The 13,162-nt window shown below is 41.2% G+C and overlaps 1 long non-coding RNA gene across 1 annotated transcript in view; it reads left to right on the top strand.

Annotated features, from left to right (window-relative positions):
- The first annotated feature begins 3,429 nt into the window (after positions 1-3,429).
- LOC132392398 (uncharacterized) overlaps positions 3,430-13,162 on the top strand; it is a 30,189-nt gene continuing 20,456 nt past the window's right edge. Inside the window, exons 1-2 of the long non-coding RNA XR_009511519.1 lie at positions 3,430-3,548; positions 3,802-3,960. This is a non-coding gene — a long non-coding RNA (uncharacterized LOC132392398). The remainder of the gene's footprint in view (positions 3,549-3,801; positions 3,961-13,162) is intronic.

Here is a 13,162-nt window from a genome sequence, read left to right as displayed (position 1 = left end):
TTTCACAACATATATCATTGACAATACACCTGATTCTGTTTCTGATTTTTGATTTGTACATGGTTTGCTGGAAAGGCCAACATTTATTTCCCATCCTCAGTTGAAATTGAGATGATACTGGTGCACTGCTGTCTTTAACCAGCATTGGCTGGGAACTGGTGTTGCCATTCACAATGCTGTTAGTAAGATGAAGGGAATTCTAGCATTTTGCTCTGGTGATGATGAAGTATTAGTGACCTGCTTCTTAATGAGGACCATATGTGACTTTGAGAGGGAATAGCAAGTGGTGGTATCCCTGCTATTCCTGCCTCTTTTCAGTGGTCATGTCTAGACTTCGGGATTGTCATGATGTCATAGAGTCAAACAGCACAGAAATAGGCCATTTGGTTCAATGTATCCAGTACAACCATGAAGTATCTATCTAGAATATAGAATGTAGAAGATCTACAGCACATCACAGGCCCTTTGGCCCACAATGTTGTGCTAACCGTGTAACCTACTCTAGAAGCTGCCTAGAATTACCCTACTGCATAGCTCTCAATTTTTCTAAGCTCTATGTACCTATCCAAGAGTCTCTTAAAAACCCTATTGTATCCGCCTCTACCAACGTCACTGGCAGTGCATTCCACACACACACCATTCTCATGTGAAAAACTTGCCTCTGACATCCCCTCTGCACCTACTTCCAAGCACCTTAAAACTACACACCCTCACGTTAGCCATTTCAGCCCTGGGAAAAAGCCTCTGACTATCCACACGACCAATGCCTCTCATTATCTTATACGCCTCTATCAGGTCACCTCTCATCCTCCGTCGCTCCAAGGAGAAAAGGCCAAGTTCGCTCAACCTATTCTCATAGTTGAACTGAATCCAGAAAAACTATTCTAACATACATCTTCTTGTTTTCTAGGTGTGTCAGGGCTGGGTGAATGACAGATTATATGGCATCAGATATACACTGGTTCTGTAGGTAAGCATATTGGTAAGTGTCCAGTGTGGCAGGAATGGAAGTTTTGGTATGTGCCATTACCAGCCCTTCAAAGCACAAGGTGATTGCTGTCAGTGTCACTGGGCGTTCAGTTCTGAAGGTGTCGAGATCCCTGGTACAGGGATGTTGGTGGCTGATTTGAAGCATGTGGGACCAGCGTCCTGGATAAATGAAGCATTGAAGACACCCGTGAAGACAGCAGTGAGTTGATGTGCACACTCCCTGAGTTCTTGATATACTAATCTTATTTAGCAGCACTTGGCCCACAGTCTTCAATGACTACAATTTAAGTCCTTATTTAGATATTTCTTAAATGTTGTGAGATAATCACCCTCAGCGTTCCTTCAGAGAGTGTGTTCTAGATTTGATGAGCCCTGTGGGTAAACAATCGCTTCAGATCTCCTCCAATCTTCCGTTCCCCTTACTCTGAGTCTATGTTACTCTGTATTTGACAACTCCTATGTGGAGAAGTTTCCCTATTACTTACACTAGCTATGCCCTTCATAGTCCTGTGTACCTTGATCATGCTTCCCTTCAGCCTTCTCTGCCTCAAGGAAGGTAGAGCCTATCCAGTCCTTCCCTGTAAATCTTCTCTGCGTCCTCTCCAATATAATCACATTGTTCTTATAGTTTGGTGTCCAGGTGTGAACACAGCTGTAGCCTCACTAATAGTTAAGTAAAGTTGAATCATAATCACCATGTTTTTGTATGAAGTGCCCTGGCTAACAAAGGCAAGTATCTTGTACGCTTTATTCCCCGTCTTATCTACCCGTGCCAGCACCGTCAAAGCATCAATGGACATGTAGATTAAAATCTCTCTATTCCTTGATACTCCCTAAGGCCCTACCATTTATTGAGTATGTCCTACCCTTAATAATACCACCCCTGCCCCCAAACTGCATCAGCTTTCACTTATCCTGTTTAAATTCTATCTGCCATCTCATAAATTAGAACACAGAGCATAAAACACTACGGCACAGTACAAGCCCCTCGTTGATGTGGTGACCTTTTAACCTACTCCAAGATCGACTTAACCCTTCCCTCCTACATCGTCCTGCATTTTTCTATCATCTGTGTTCCTGTCTAAGAATCTCTTAAATGCCTCCACCACCACCCCTGGCAGGGTATTCTACGCACCCACTACTCTCTGTGTAAAGAGCTTGCCTCTGACATCCCCTATACTTTCCACAAAATTAAGATTATGTCCCCTTGTGTTGCAATTTCCACCATGGGAAAAAGTTTCTGGCAGTCCACTCGATCAATGCTTCTTATCATCCTGTATGCCTCTATCAAATCACCTCTCATCCTCCCTTGCTCCAAATGAAAACCCCCAGCTCGCTCAACCCATCTTCATAAGACATGCTCTCTAGTCGAGACAGGAACCTGATCAATCTCCTCTGCACCCTCTCTAAAGCTTCCACATCCTTCCTATAATGAGGAGACCAGAATGGAACACAATATTGATTAATATCATCCTGTAACTTAAGTCTTAACATAAGCAATTTTTGTGTCAGCTCTGCCATGCGTCGCCCCAAGCCCAGCTGTAAAAAGGGAAGGGTTGGTCATAGGGCTAGGAACCCTATCTTGTGAAAGCTCAGAGCTACAGAAACACCAGAAGGAGCTCCAAAGACCTCACCCCTGGGAGAGGAAGGGTCTTTGGTGATAGGCTACACCTGGGGAAAACTTGAAAGACTGTCCCAGGACAGAGGACTCTGGGAAGCTGCCGTCGGCAGTCTCTGCTCCAGAGGGGATGATGGGCATAAGTAAGTAATTTTTGTGTCATCTACAAACTTACTAATCATACATTCATATCCAGATCATTAATATTCATAACAAACGGTAAAGCTTCCAGCGCTGATCCCTGTGATAACGCTCTGATTACAGGTTTCCAATTACAATAACAGCCCTCCACCATCTCCATCTGCCTCCCATTACCAGGCCTGTTTTGGATCTAATTTGACAACTTGCTCTGGATCCCAAGGGCTCTAATTTTCTGACCAATTTCTATCTAGTTCCTTCTCATTAACTGCCCTGCCTGCATCGAATCACTTTGTTAACTCTTTGAAAAAATTCAATCAAACTGGCCTGACAAGACCTAAAAACCCACGATATATCTTTGATTAATCTCTACTTTTCTAAATATAGATTAATCTTGTCCCTCAGAATTTTTTCCTAATAACTTCCCTACACTGACATTAGTCTCAAAGGCCTAAAATTACCCATCTTATAGTTGCCACACTTCTTGAATAAAGACGTTTGCTGTTCGCTACTTTCTATTAATCTGCTACCTTGCCCGTGGCTTGAAGAGATTTAAAAATCTCTGTCAGGGCCCTAGTAATCTCTCCTGGGATCCATCTCATCAGGCCCTGGGAATACATCCAACTTTAAGGCTATTAGGCCATTTAGTACATCCTCCTTTTTTTTAATGCTGACATGTTACAGAACACACAAGAAAACAAGTTGTCTATCTTTATTTGGAACTGCACACACTGAAGAACGGAAGAATGATAAAGAGAAAGGCAGATTTCGGGTCAATGCTTTTAAAGGCGGCAAGTATGAGGTATGTATAGGCCTATATAAAGACATCTGCTCTAAGCTTAACTATTGAAAATGTAATGCCCATTTGTAAAATCCCATCTTGTTCACTGATATCCTTGGGAAGGAAATGCATTATCTTCCCCTGGTCTTGCCTGTAGGTGACCCTAAGCTCACCAGTGTGGTTGAGTGTATTCTGCCCTCAGTTTAACATCAAACATCAACAGCAATATCAAAGTATGTATAAATTAAACAACCTGAGATTTGTCTGCTTACAGGCAGTCATAAGACAAGAAGATCGAAGAACCAAATTTTAAAAAAGAAAGACCATAACCACTGCGCAGAGAAAGGGGGGTGCAAAATCATACTAGTGGGGGCAAAAACGCCGTGAAACTCGCAGAGACAACAGCCATCGGAGAGTGGAATGAACATTGTGGGTGAGTGAGTGAAATCAGCCGGACACCCACCTCCACACTGGGGCTTTCCAGTCTGTCTGGGCTGGTTCAGGGGCAACTGGGCATGGATGAATAACGCCTGCAATGTGCACATCCTATGAATGAATATGAATCCAATAAGGCCTTCCTGTTAATACAAGAAGGGCTCTTTCAGTTTATATATTTTTATTTATTGAGATGTCGTGCAGAATAGGCCTTTCCTGACCTTGGAGCCACGTTGCTCAGCCACCCCTGAATTAACCCTCGCTTACTCATGGGACAATTTACAATGACTGATTACCCTACCAATTGGTATGTCTTTGGACTATAGGAGGAGACTGGAGCACCTGGGGGAACCCCAAGCGGTCCCAGGGAGAATGTACAAGCTCCTTTCAGACAGCGGCAGTTGTTTCACAAAGAACGTGAATACATGACAGACACTACTGGTGAATGTGAAACGGGCACATTCGGGACTAATGGTTTGTTTTGTGTAGAATGGCAGGAGAATTTTTTTTATATAACTGCATCCTGTGTGACTCAAACTTTCAACATCTGAAGTGACCCTATAATCCTGTACATTGTTGGTTCACTCACATCCCACATCATCTTCATCATTGTCTTTCCTTTTTTTTTGAATGATCTGTTCAACAGAACATAATGGGCAAGTTAACTTCTCCCATCCTTGTCACAGTGTAGCATTTTTGGAATTCGCCAGGCAATAGTGTTCTGGAGGCAGGTACTGAGGGGCACCTCCACACTCAGAGAAAAAGCACAGTCAGCCTATTGATAGATTGCTCAAAGACATCTATGACTCTCTTGGTGACAACAATGTAATAAAGGTCGGAGAGTTATAGGGTCACCAACAAAACTGAAAAATTTATATTTGCCCTGCAGAAGTAATGTCCAAAATTCTGTTCTTCTTTATCATCCTTACACTCTTCAATGTGCACAATTCTAGTTAAAGATAAGCAACTTGTTTTCTTGTGGGTTTTATCTTCATTTCTGAGAGATAAACATACTATAACTACCATCCCTCTGAACTTCATAGTCAGATGTCTTATCTCTCTTTTTTCTGGCCTTTTGCCAATGTTTTCCTCTGCATTTTAATATATTCTTGCTGTGTGGGTCAGAGCATGATATCTGTTGGCTCCTTTCTTTAAGAGGAGCCATTCTGTTTTGTCTTCTCTGTCTGAAGCTTCTGACAACTTTCCCATTTAATGCCTATCAATTTGCTGTTCCTGATCGTTAATATCTTACACATCAAAGACTCTCCAACACTCCATAAAAAGCCTAATGCATCCATTAAAACAACCTTGCAAATCTATGAAATTATTTCAGTTTGCCTACTAAAATACCAATTATGATTATATCTTTCCATGGTTTACAACTTGTCTTCCGTGCATTTCTAGGATTTTCTATTTTTATATTCTTATAAAAATATTGAAAGTTTAAAGCTGGTTATCAATAAAAATGACCGTGAAGATCCAAAGGATTCAGCAATATTCTCCAAAGTAGCAAACCATCGTTCTTAACCAGTTTAGCTTATATTCTTCTGCTATACATGACTAACATTTCTGCCCCTGTGATTGCCCAGCCAACTATTCAGTTGTATGAACCACAGCTGACCACCATTATTTCTCAGAACAAGCTGTGTGGGAAATTAATATTTGCCCTTCTGGTCATGTTGACATTCCAAGAGTGAATTATCATTAACACTTGAATGCCACAATACTTCTTTTAAGATATTTGCCATTTTAATAGTTCAGTTCACATTAAATTATCTGCCATATTGGTATGTATAGAATCAAAGAACTACTCAGCATTGGAATAGGCCTTTATGTCCAAATCATCCATGCTAACTTAGGGTCCCTCTATTCCATTTGCCTGCATTTGACACATATATCTTTAAACATTTTCTATCTCTGAAAATCCCAATTTCTTGTAATTGTATTCTCCTCTATGTCTTCCTCTGGCAGCTTGTCCCATATACATGCCATTTTCTGTGTGAACAGCTGACTCTCAGGTTCTTTTTAAATCATTCCCCTTTCATCTTGAACCCATGCCATTAAGTCTTAGATTTGTTTGCCCTGGGGAAAAGACTGTGAAAAAAACATCCTTTTCTATATCCCTCATGATTTTATGCACCTCTATCGGTCAAGAGAAAACAGTCCCAGCCTACTCTATCTCTCCTCATAATTCAAATTGTCCAGTCCTGGTAACATTCTTGTTAAAATGTTTCTGCACTCTTGCTAGCTTGATCATATTTCTCCTACAGTATGCGACCAGAAGTGCCAACGATATTCTAGATGTCAAGAATGTCCTATACACTCTAAAATTATGTCATAGCTTTTGTACTCATCATCCTGGCAATGCATGCTAAACAATTTTTTTTTCACTATCCTGTCTATATGTGTCACTACTCTCAGTGAACTATGTACTTGTATCCTTGGGTCTCTCTGTTCTACAACACTCTCCAGGGGTCTGTGTAAGCCCTTCCTTGGTTTAACTTCCCAAAGCACATCACCTTGCCCTTGTCTGAGATAAATTCCATCTGTCATCGCTTTGCTTACTTTCCTAGTTGATCTGGATCTGCTGTAACCTTAGACAACCTTCTTCAGTGTCCATTATGCCACCAGTTTTTATATCTTCTGCAAACTTACTAATTATGCCACCTACATTCTCATTCAAATTGTTAATATGTATGACAAACAATAGAAGATCTAGTACTGATCATTGTGGTGCATTACTTGTCACAGGTCTCCAAGTTAAAAAGCAATCCACTCCTACCACATTCTGTCTCCTTCCACCAAGCCAATCCTCTATGCAATTGGCTAGTTCACTCTGTCTCTCAGTGACCTCCACACCCAGATAGGTTTACCATATGGAATTTTGTCAAAGGTCTTGCTGAAGTCCACACAGACTACCCCCTCATCAATTCTACTTCAGAGATTCAATTAGTTTTAGGAGATGTTATTGCAATAGTTCAATGATTCCAATTTAATATCAGAGAATACATAGAATATACAACCTGAAATTCTTCCTCTTTGCAGACATCCGTGAAACAGAAAAAAACCCCAAAGAATAAGTGACAGAAACAACAGAACCCCAAAGCCCTCTCCCCTTCCCACCACTTGCTCCAGCAATAGCACTGACCCTCACCAAGCAATAGCAAAATTCCCAATCACAAAAGCATGCTGACTACTCCTAAATAGTCTTTGCTTTTCCAAATGCAAAAGATCTGTGTCTCAGAATCCCCTCTACTAACTTCCCCACCACTGAGGTTAGGCCCTCCAGCCTATAGTTCCCTGGCTTGTCGTTGCTTACCTTCTTAGATAAAGGCACATTAGCCACTCTCCAGTCTTCCGGTACTAAGCTACCAACAGATAAAATTTTACCACAGCCGTCTCAAAAATGCTTTTTATCATGAAATTGTGGCAGAATTATAGCTCAAGTTCATTCTGAGTTGTTTCTATTCTTAGAATAGTATTACTGTGTTTTCAATTAAGAAGTGGAAAGTTCTGACTAGAGCACCAGCAAGAATATCTGGAAACCACAGGAAGAAAAATATATAGGAGGTCTGCAAAGCATCACAGCTTTGCAGAAACCAATATCTGATTCTGTCTCAATATGTGATCACCCTACAGCCTTATTGAGGTCACAGCCTGTTCAACTAGAACAACTTATATTTTCATGGTAACTTTATCGTAGGAAACTCTAAGATTCTTTGTAGAGAATTATTAAATGGTGCAATATGAGAAACTTAAAATTTGTTTTCTGGGTTACATGTGGAAGTTGTGAGAAATGTGTTTTGTGGTATGCTGATGGGATACCAGAGGCCTCGCTCTACCTGGGAAGGGGCTGCCTGATAGTCATTAGAGAAATGCAATCTTAAATTGCTTTTAAAACCATTCCACCAATAAGATTAATACCCATTTTAACCACTTTCTAGAAAAATCTAGGAATATGATCTCAATTTTAATGCTTTTTGTGATTCACCTCAGCCTACTAATTTACCTATGCTTTCCTTATTGTGTTTCTCAGTCTTCCTCCATCATCGCTCTACACCGGAATGTGTAGCAAACCTTGCAGGCCCTTGGTTGTGTTGGTTGTTAATGCAAATGGTGCATTTCACTGTCTTTTACGATGTACACGTGATAAATCAACTTGAGTCTCCAACCTGGAAACTTTGTGTCTGCGAGCTCTGCAACATTTACTCCATTATATCCTGAACTGAGGCTGAGGCTTTGGGCCTGCTCCGGCGACTCTGGGCTTCACCTGTGTACTCACTTTCATTCTGAATGCTGCTGTTGTTGCTTGCTTTTATTGTTTGCATGGTTGGTGCATTTTTCTTTTGTCTGTCTGTCTGTCTGTCTCTCTCCCTCTCTTTCTCTGTCTGTCTGTCTGTCTGTCTGTCTGTCTGTCTCTCTCTCTGTGCATTGGGTGTCTGTTGGTCTTTTTTAATGGGTTCTTTTGGATTTCTTGTTTTGTGACTGTAAGGAGACAAATCTCAAGGTTGTATAATGTATACATACTTTGATAATAAATGTACTTTGAACTTTGGTCTTCAATTCAATTTAGTATTGGAAAATACTATGATATTTTAACGCGTTCAGAACTTATGCATTTCAGCAGCCTCACTGGAGATTACTTGTAATAGATTTCTCTGTTACAAGTACCAGATGTTTGATTTTTTTAATCTTTACTGAAGATATGGCCATTCCCATGAAAGTAAAATTAATAGCTAAACACAATGCAAAGGAACCCAACTGCTCCTTAATGCCTACATTATCTCACTCAAAATGGAAGGGAAAAATACATACTTAATGGCAGGACATTTAACAGCATTGATGTACAGAGGGATCTTGGGATTCCAAGTGCTTAGCTTCCTGGAAGTGGCAAGTGGACAGGGAGGTAAAGAAGGTACATAGTATGTTTGCCTTGAATTGTTGGGAAATTGAGGTAAGAGTCAGGAAATTAATTTAATACTTATATCTGTGTTACTGTGGATTTCCAGCATCTGCAGAATCTCTTGTCATTCATTATAATATTCTCTTGGAGGTCCTCACAGTTGAGTTTTAAAGACCAGAGGTCCAACTCTGGTTCCTATTTCTTATACTCCCATGTTCCTAACTCCCATGAAGTAATTCATAATGTGAATGGAGAATTTAATTAAAGGAATAAAGTAATGCATAATTCAACATGGACACTTTCATTATGACTGCTGCAGCAGATCTCCAAACCTAACCTGATGCTGAGATACATCCTGGGACACACCGTCAGTGATGTACCCTGGGGTCACTTGATGTTTTGGGTCCTTCAAAATCAGACACTCTCACCCAGGTGTCCCAGCCAAGACTGATCAGGCCCTGGCTTGAGTCCCGGCGACATTGGTCCACAGGTCACACCTCTTGACCCATAGCCATTTGGAGGCTCGCTCAGCGGTGTCTGTGACGGTCCTGATGGCTCTTTTCTTTGCAACCCCCGTAATGCCAAGGAGAGAATAGGTTCTGCGCAGTGCACAGACAACAAAACCTCTGCACCTCATTTCTATAGGTTCACCTATTTGTCTGTACTGCTGGGACAGTGACGTTCAATTATTGCTAATTTCCCATGATACTTAGCACATTAAATTCAGATAAAAAATGGGAATATGATTGGCAGCACACAACAGAGTAATGATCACAAAGGTGAAAGCTCTCTTCAGGGCATTAGTAGGAGTTAATGTCGTCATCATAAGTGGTTGCAGCATTTTAGTCACACCCAGTGTTTAGAGGAAAATTTCCAATCCTTTAGCTGGGCTCCACCCGGTGCTGCTCCTAATAACAACTTGGAGCCGAAATTACAGTTAATGTGATTCTTTGTGGGGCTGTTTCAAGTAGAACATCAGCTACATGTGGAGGAAGCATAGATGTATGTACTGTGGTGGGTGCTCATTAAAACCTCTCAAATATTGAAAGGCTTAGAAAGAGTGGAGAATGGAGAGGATGTTTCCTCTAGTGAAGGAGTCTAGGACCAGAGGGCACAGCCTCAGAATACAAGGACGTCCTTAAGAACAGAGATAAAGAGTAATTTATATAGCCAGATGCTGGTGAATCTGTGCAGCTCATGGTCACAGCTGTCTGTGGAGGCCGCTTTGCATTTAAAGAGGAAGTTGATAGGTTTTTGATTGGTAAGGGTGTTAAAGCTTACAAAAAGAGGGAGGCCATTTGGGTGGAGGGGATAATAATGTTGAAGATAATAATAATGGTGGAGCAGACTCAGTCGGCTGAATGGTCTAATTCTTCTGCTGTGTCTTAAGATTAGCTTTATTTGTCACATTTACACTGAAACCTACAGTGAATTGCATCCTTAGCGTCAATGACCAACACAGTCGGAGGATGTGTTGGGAACAGCCTGCAATTGTCAGCATGTTTCCAGTGCCAACATAGCGAACCTATAACTTACTAAACTGTGTGTCTTTAGAATGTAGGAGGAAACCAGAGCACCCAGAGGAAACAGGCATAGTAATGGTGAGAATGTATAAACTCCTTGAAGACAGTGGTGGGATAAAATTGAAGTTAAGCCTTACTCGAAGTATTGCGGGCACTTCTGTTTGCTGCATAATAGGAAGGATATTGAAGGCTCTGGATACAGAGGAGGTTTACTAAAAGTTGTCTGGATCAGAAGGCATGAGCCTTAAGAGGAGACTGGCCAAGATTGGGTTGTTTTCCCTGGAGTGTCAGAGGCTGAGGGCAACTTGATAGAATATTATAACATTGTGAGCAGCAGAGACACAGTAGACAGTCAGAATAATTTTCCCATGGTGAAAATATCAAATGCTGGAGGACATGCATTTAAGGTGAGCAGGGAAAGGTTAAAGGTGATGTGTAGGACAAATATGTAATCACAGAGAGTGGTATGTCTCTCGAGCATGTTGCCAGGATTGGAGGGTGGAACCAGGTACGTTTAAGAGGTTTTTCCTGCAGGAAACAGAGAGAAATGGATTACGTGCAGACAGAAGAGAATTAGTTTAATTAAGCATTGTGTTAGGCACAGATGTCACAGGCTGCAGGGCCTTTCCCTGAGCGGTACTGTTCTGTGTTCTGTATTCTAAAACAGGAATTCCCCTTGCAGCAGCTAGCTACCCTCCCCCACCTTCTCTGCTACCCAGACTAACTTGTTCTCTTTCTTTCAAAGTTCTGATGAAACGTTGACTGTTTCTTTCACGGATGCTGCCCGACCTGCAGTTTTTCTAGCACTTTCTGTTGTTCTTCCTTGTCAGTCCTGATCATAATGTATTGATGCTACTAGATCATGTTTCCCATTATAATTAGTAATGAATCTTGTTCTACGTGCATTAACATACAGTACTTATATTTTAATTTCCTCTTTGTTGTTGAGTTTTATGCTGATTATTTTCTACTTTATTTAATACTTTCATATGCCTTCCTATAACGATAATTACACTGCATGATTAACATACTTATATTGGTCCATGGCATAATAAAGGTTTGAACTCCTTTAAGTATGTTTTAATGATTAAAGTTCAAAGTAAATCTATGATCAGAGTACATATATTTAAAAAAAATTATTTTATGAGACACAGCACAGAATAGACTATTGAGATGTCACCATGTACAACCCCTCTCCTGGAAAGGGTAACACCTCTCTGTCGACAGAGAGAGAGAGTGAGGGAGAGTTATGGACCAGTTTTTTTTTTGTTGGACTGCAGATCTCTGGTGGCCTCCTGTTGCCTGCTTGGTGGGTGCTGGGCACTGGTGCAGGTCAGGAGAGGGTTGATGCTTCCCTGGTGCTTATGCATGGAAGGTGGACAGGGGGCTTTGAGGTTATAACATTTTCCTGTCATTCATTCTTTTAGGTTTTCTTTTGTTTCGTGGATGTCTGTGAAGAGTAAGAATTTCAGGTTGCGTACTGTTTCTCTCTCTGATATTAAATGAACCCTGCGATTTATTCTCCTGTGGGCCTACTCAGCAAATCTATAGAATTGTAACTATAACAGGATCAATGAAAGATCAACTAGAGTGCAGAAGATAACAAATTGTGCAAATGCAAATATAAATAAACAACAACAAATAATGAGAACTTGAGATCAAGTCAAGTCAAGTGACGTTTATTTTCATTTTGACCATAAACTGCTGGAGTGGGGGGCGATTCCAGAGGGGGGAGTCAATAGAAGTGTTGTAGTAATAGGGGACAGTATCGTCAGGGGGATAGATAGGGTTCTCTGCAACCGAGAGCGAGAGTCCCAAAGGAAATGTTGCCTGCCTGGTGCCAGGGTTAAGGACATCTCTTCTGGGCTGGAGAGAAACTTGCAGTGGGAGGGCAAGGATCCAGTTGTCTTAGTACACGTCGGTACTAATGACATAGATAGGACAAGGAAGAAAGTTCTGTTACAGGAATATGAGCAGCTAGGGGTCAAATTAAAAAACAGAACCTCAAGGGTAATAATCTCTGGATTATTACCTGAGCCATGAGCAAATTTGGCTAGGTTAAATAAAATTAGGGAGTTAAACGCGTGGCTCAAAGACTGGTGTGGGAGAAGTGGGTTTTGCTTGTTGGGACACTGGCACCAGTACTGGGACAGGAGAGAACTGTTCCGGAGGGACGGGCTTCACCTGAACCGGGCTGGGGTTAGTGTCCTGGCGAATCATATAACTAGGGCTGCAGAGAGGTCTTTAAACTAACTAGTTGGGGGGGGGGGGAGGATTCTAGAGAGCAAATAATTAAAAAGACAATGGAGAAGGTAATGGATGTAGGTAAAAGCGGAGGAATAAAAAGACAGAGTGTGTCAGGAGGGGAAAGAATGTACGGAGATAAGCGTAAAGTTGTACAAAAGGAAAAGGTAGGAAATAAGTGTCAAACATATTTGAAAGTACTTTATTTGAATTCACGTAGTATTAGGAATAAAATTGATGAGTTGACGGTACAAATAATTACGTATGGTTATGATATTGTGGCAATTACGGAAACATGGCTGCAGGGTGACCAGGACTGGGAATTAAACATACAAGGGTATTCGACAATTAGGAGAGACAGGCAAGAAGGAAAAGGAGGTGGGGTGGCTATGTTAATAAAGCAAGAAATCACTGCAATAAAGCGAAATGATATTGGCTCAAAGGATCAGGATAACGAAGCAATTTGGGTAGAAATAAGAAATAGTAAAGGGAAAAAAAGCAGTGGTGGGAGTAGTCTATAGGCCTCCAAA

This window comes from Hypanus sabinus, chromosome 4, assembly GCF_030144855.1.
Source record: "Hypanus sabinus isolate sHypSab1 chromosome 4, sHypSab1.hap1, whole genome shotgun sequence".
NCBI classification, from domain to species: domain Eukaryota; kingdom Metazoa; phylum Chordata; class Chondrichthyes; order Myliobatiformes; family Dasyatidae; genus Hypanus; species Hypanus sabinus.
The sequence above is the reverse complement of the archived record's forward strand: the minus strand, read 5'-3'. Positions and strand labels throughout refer to the sequence as shown.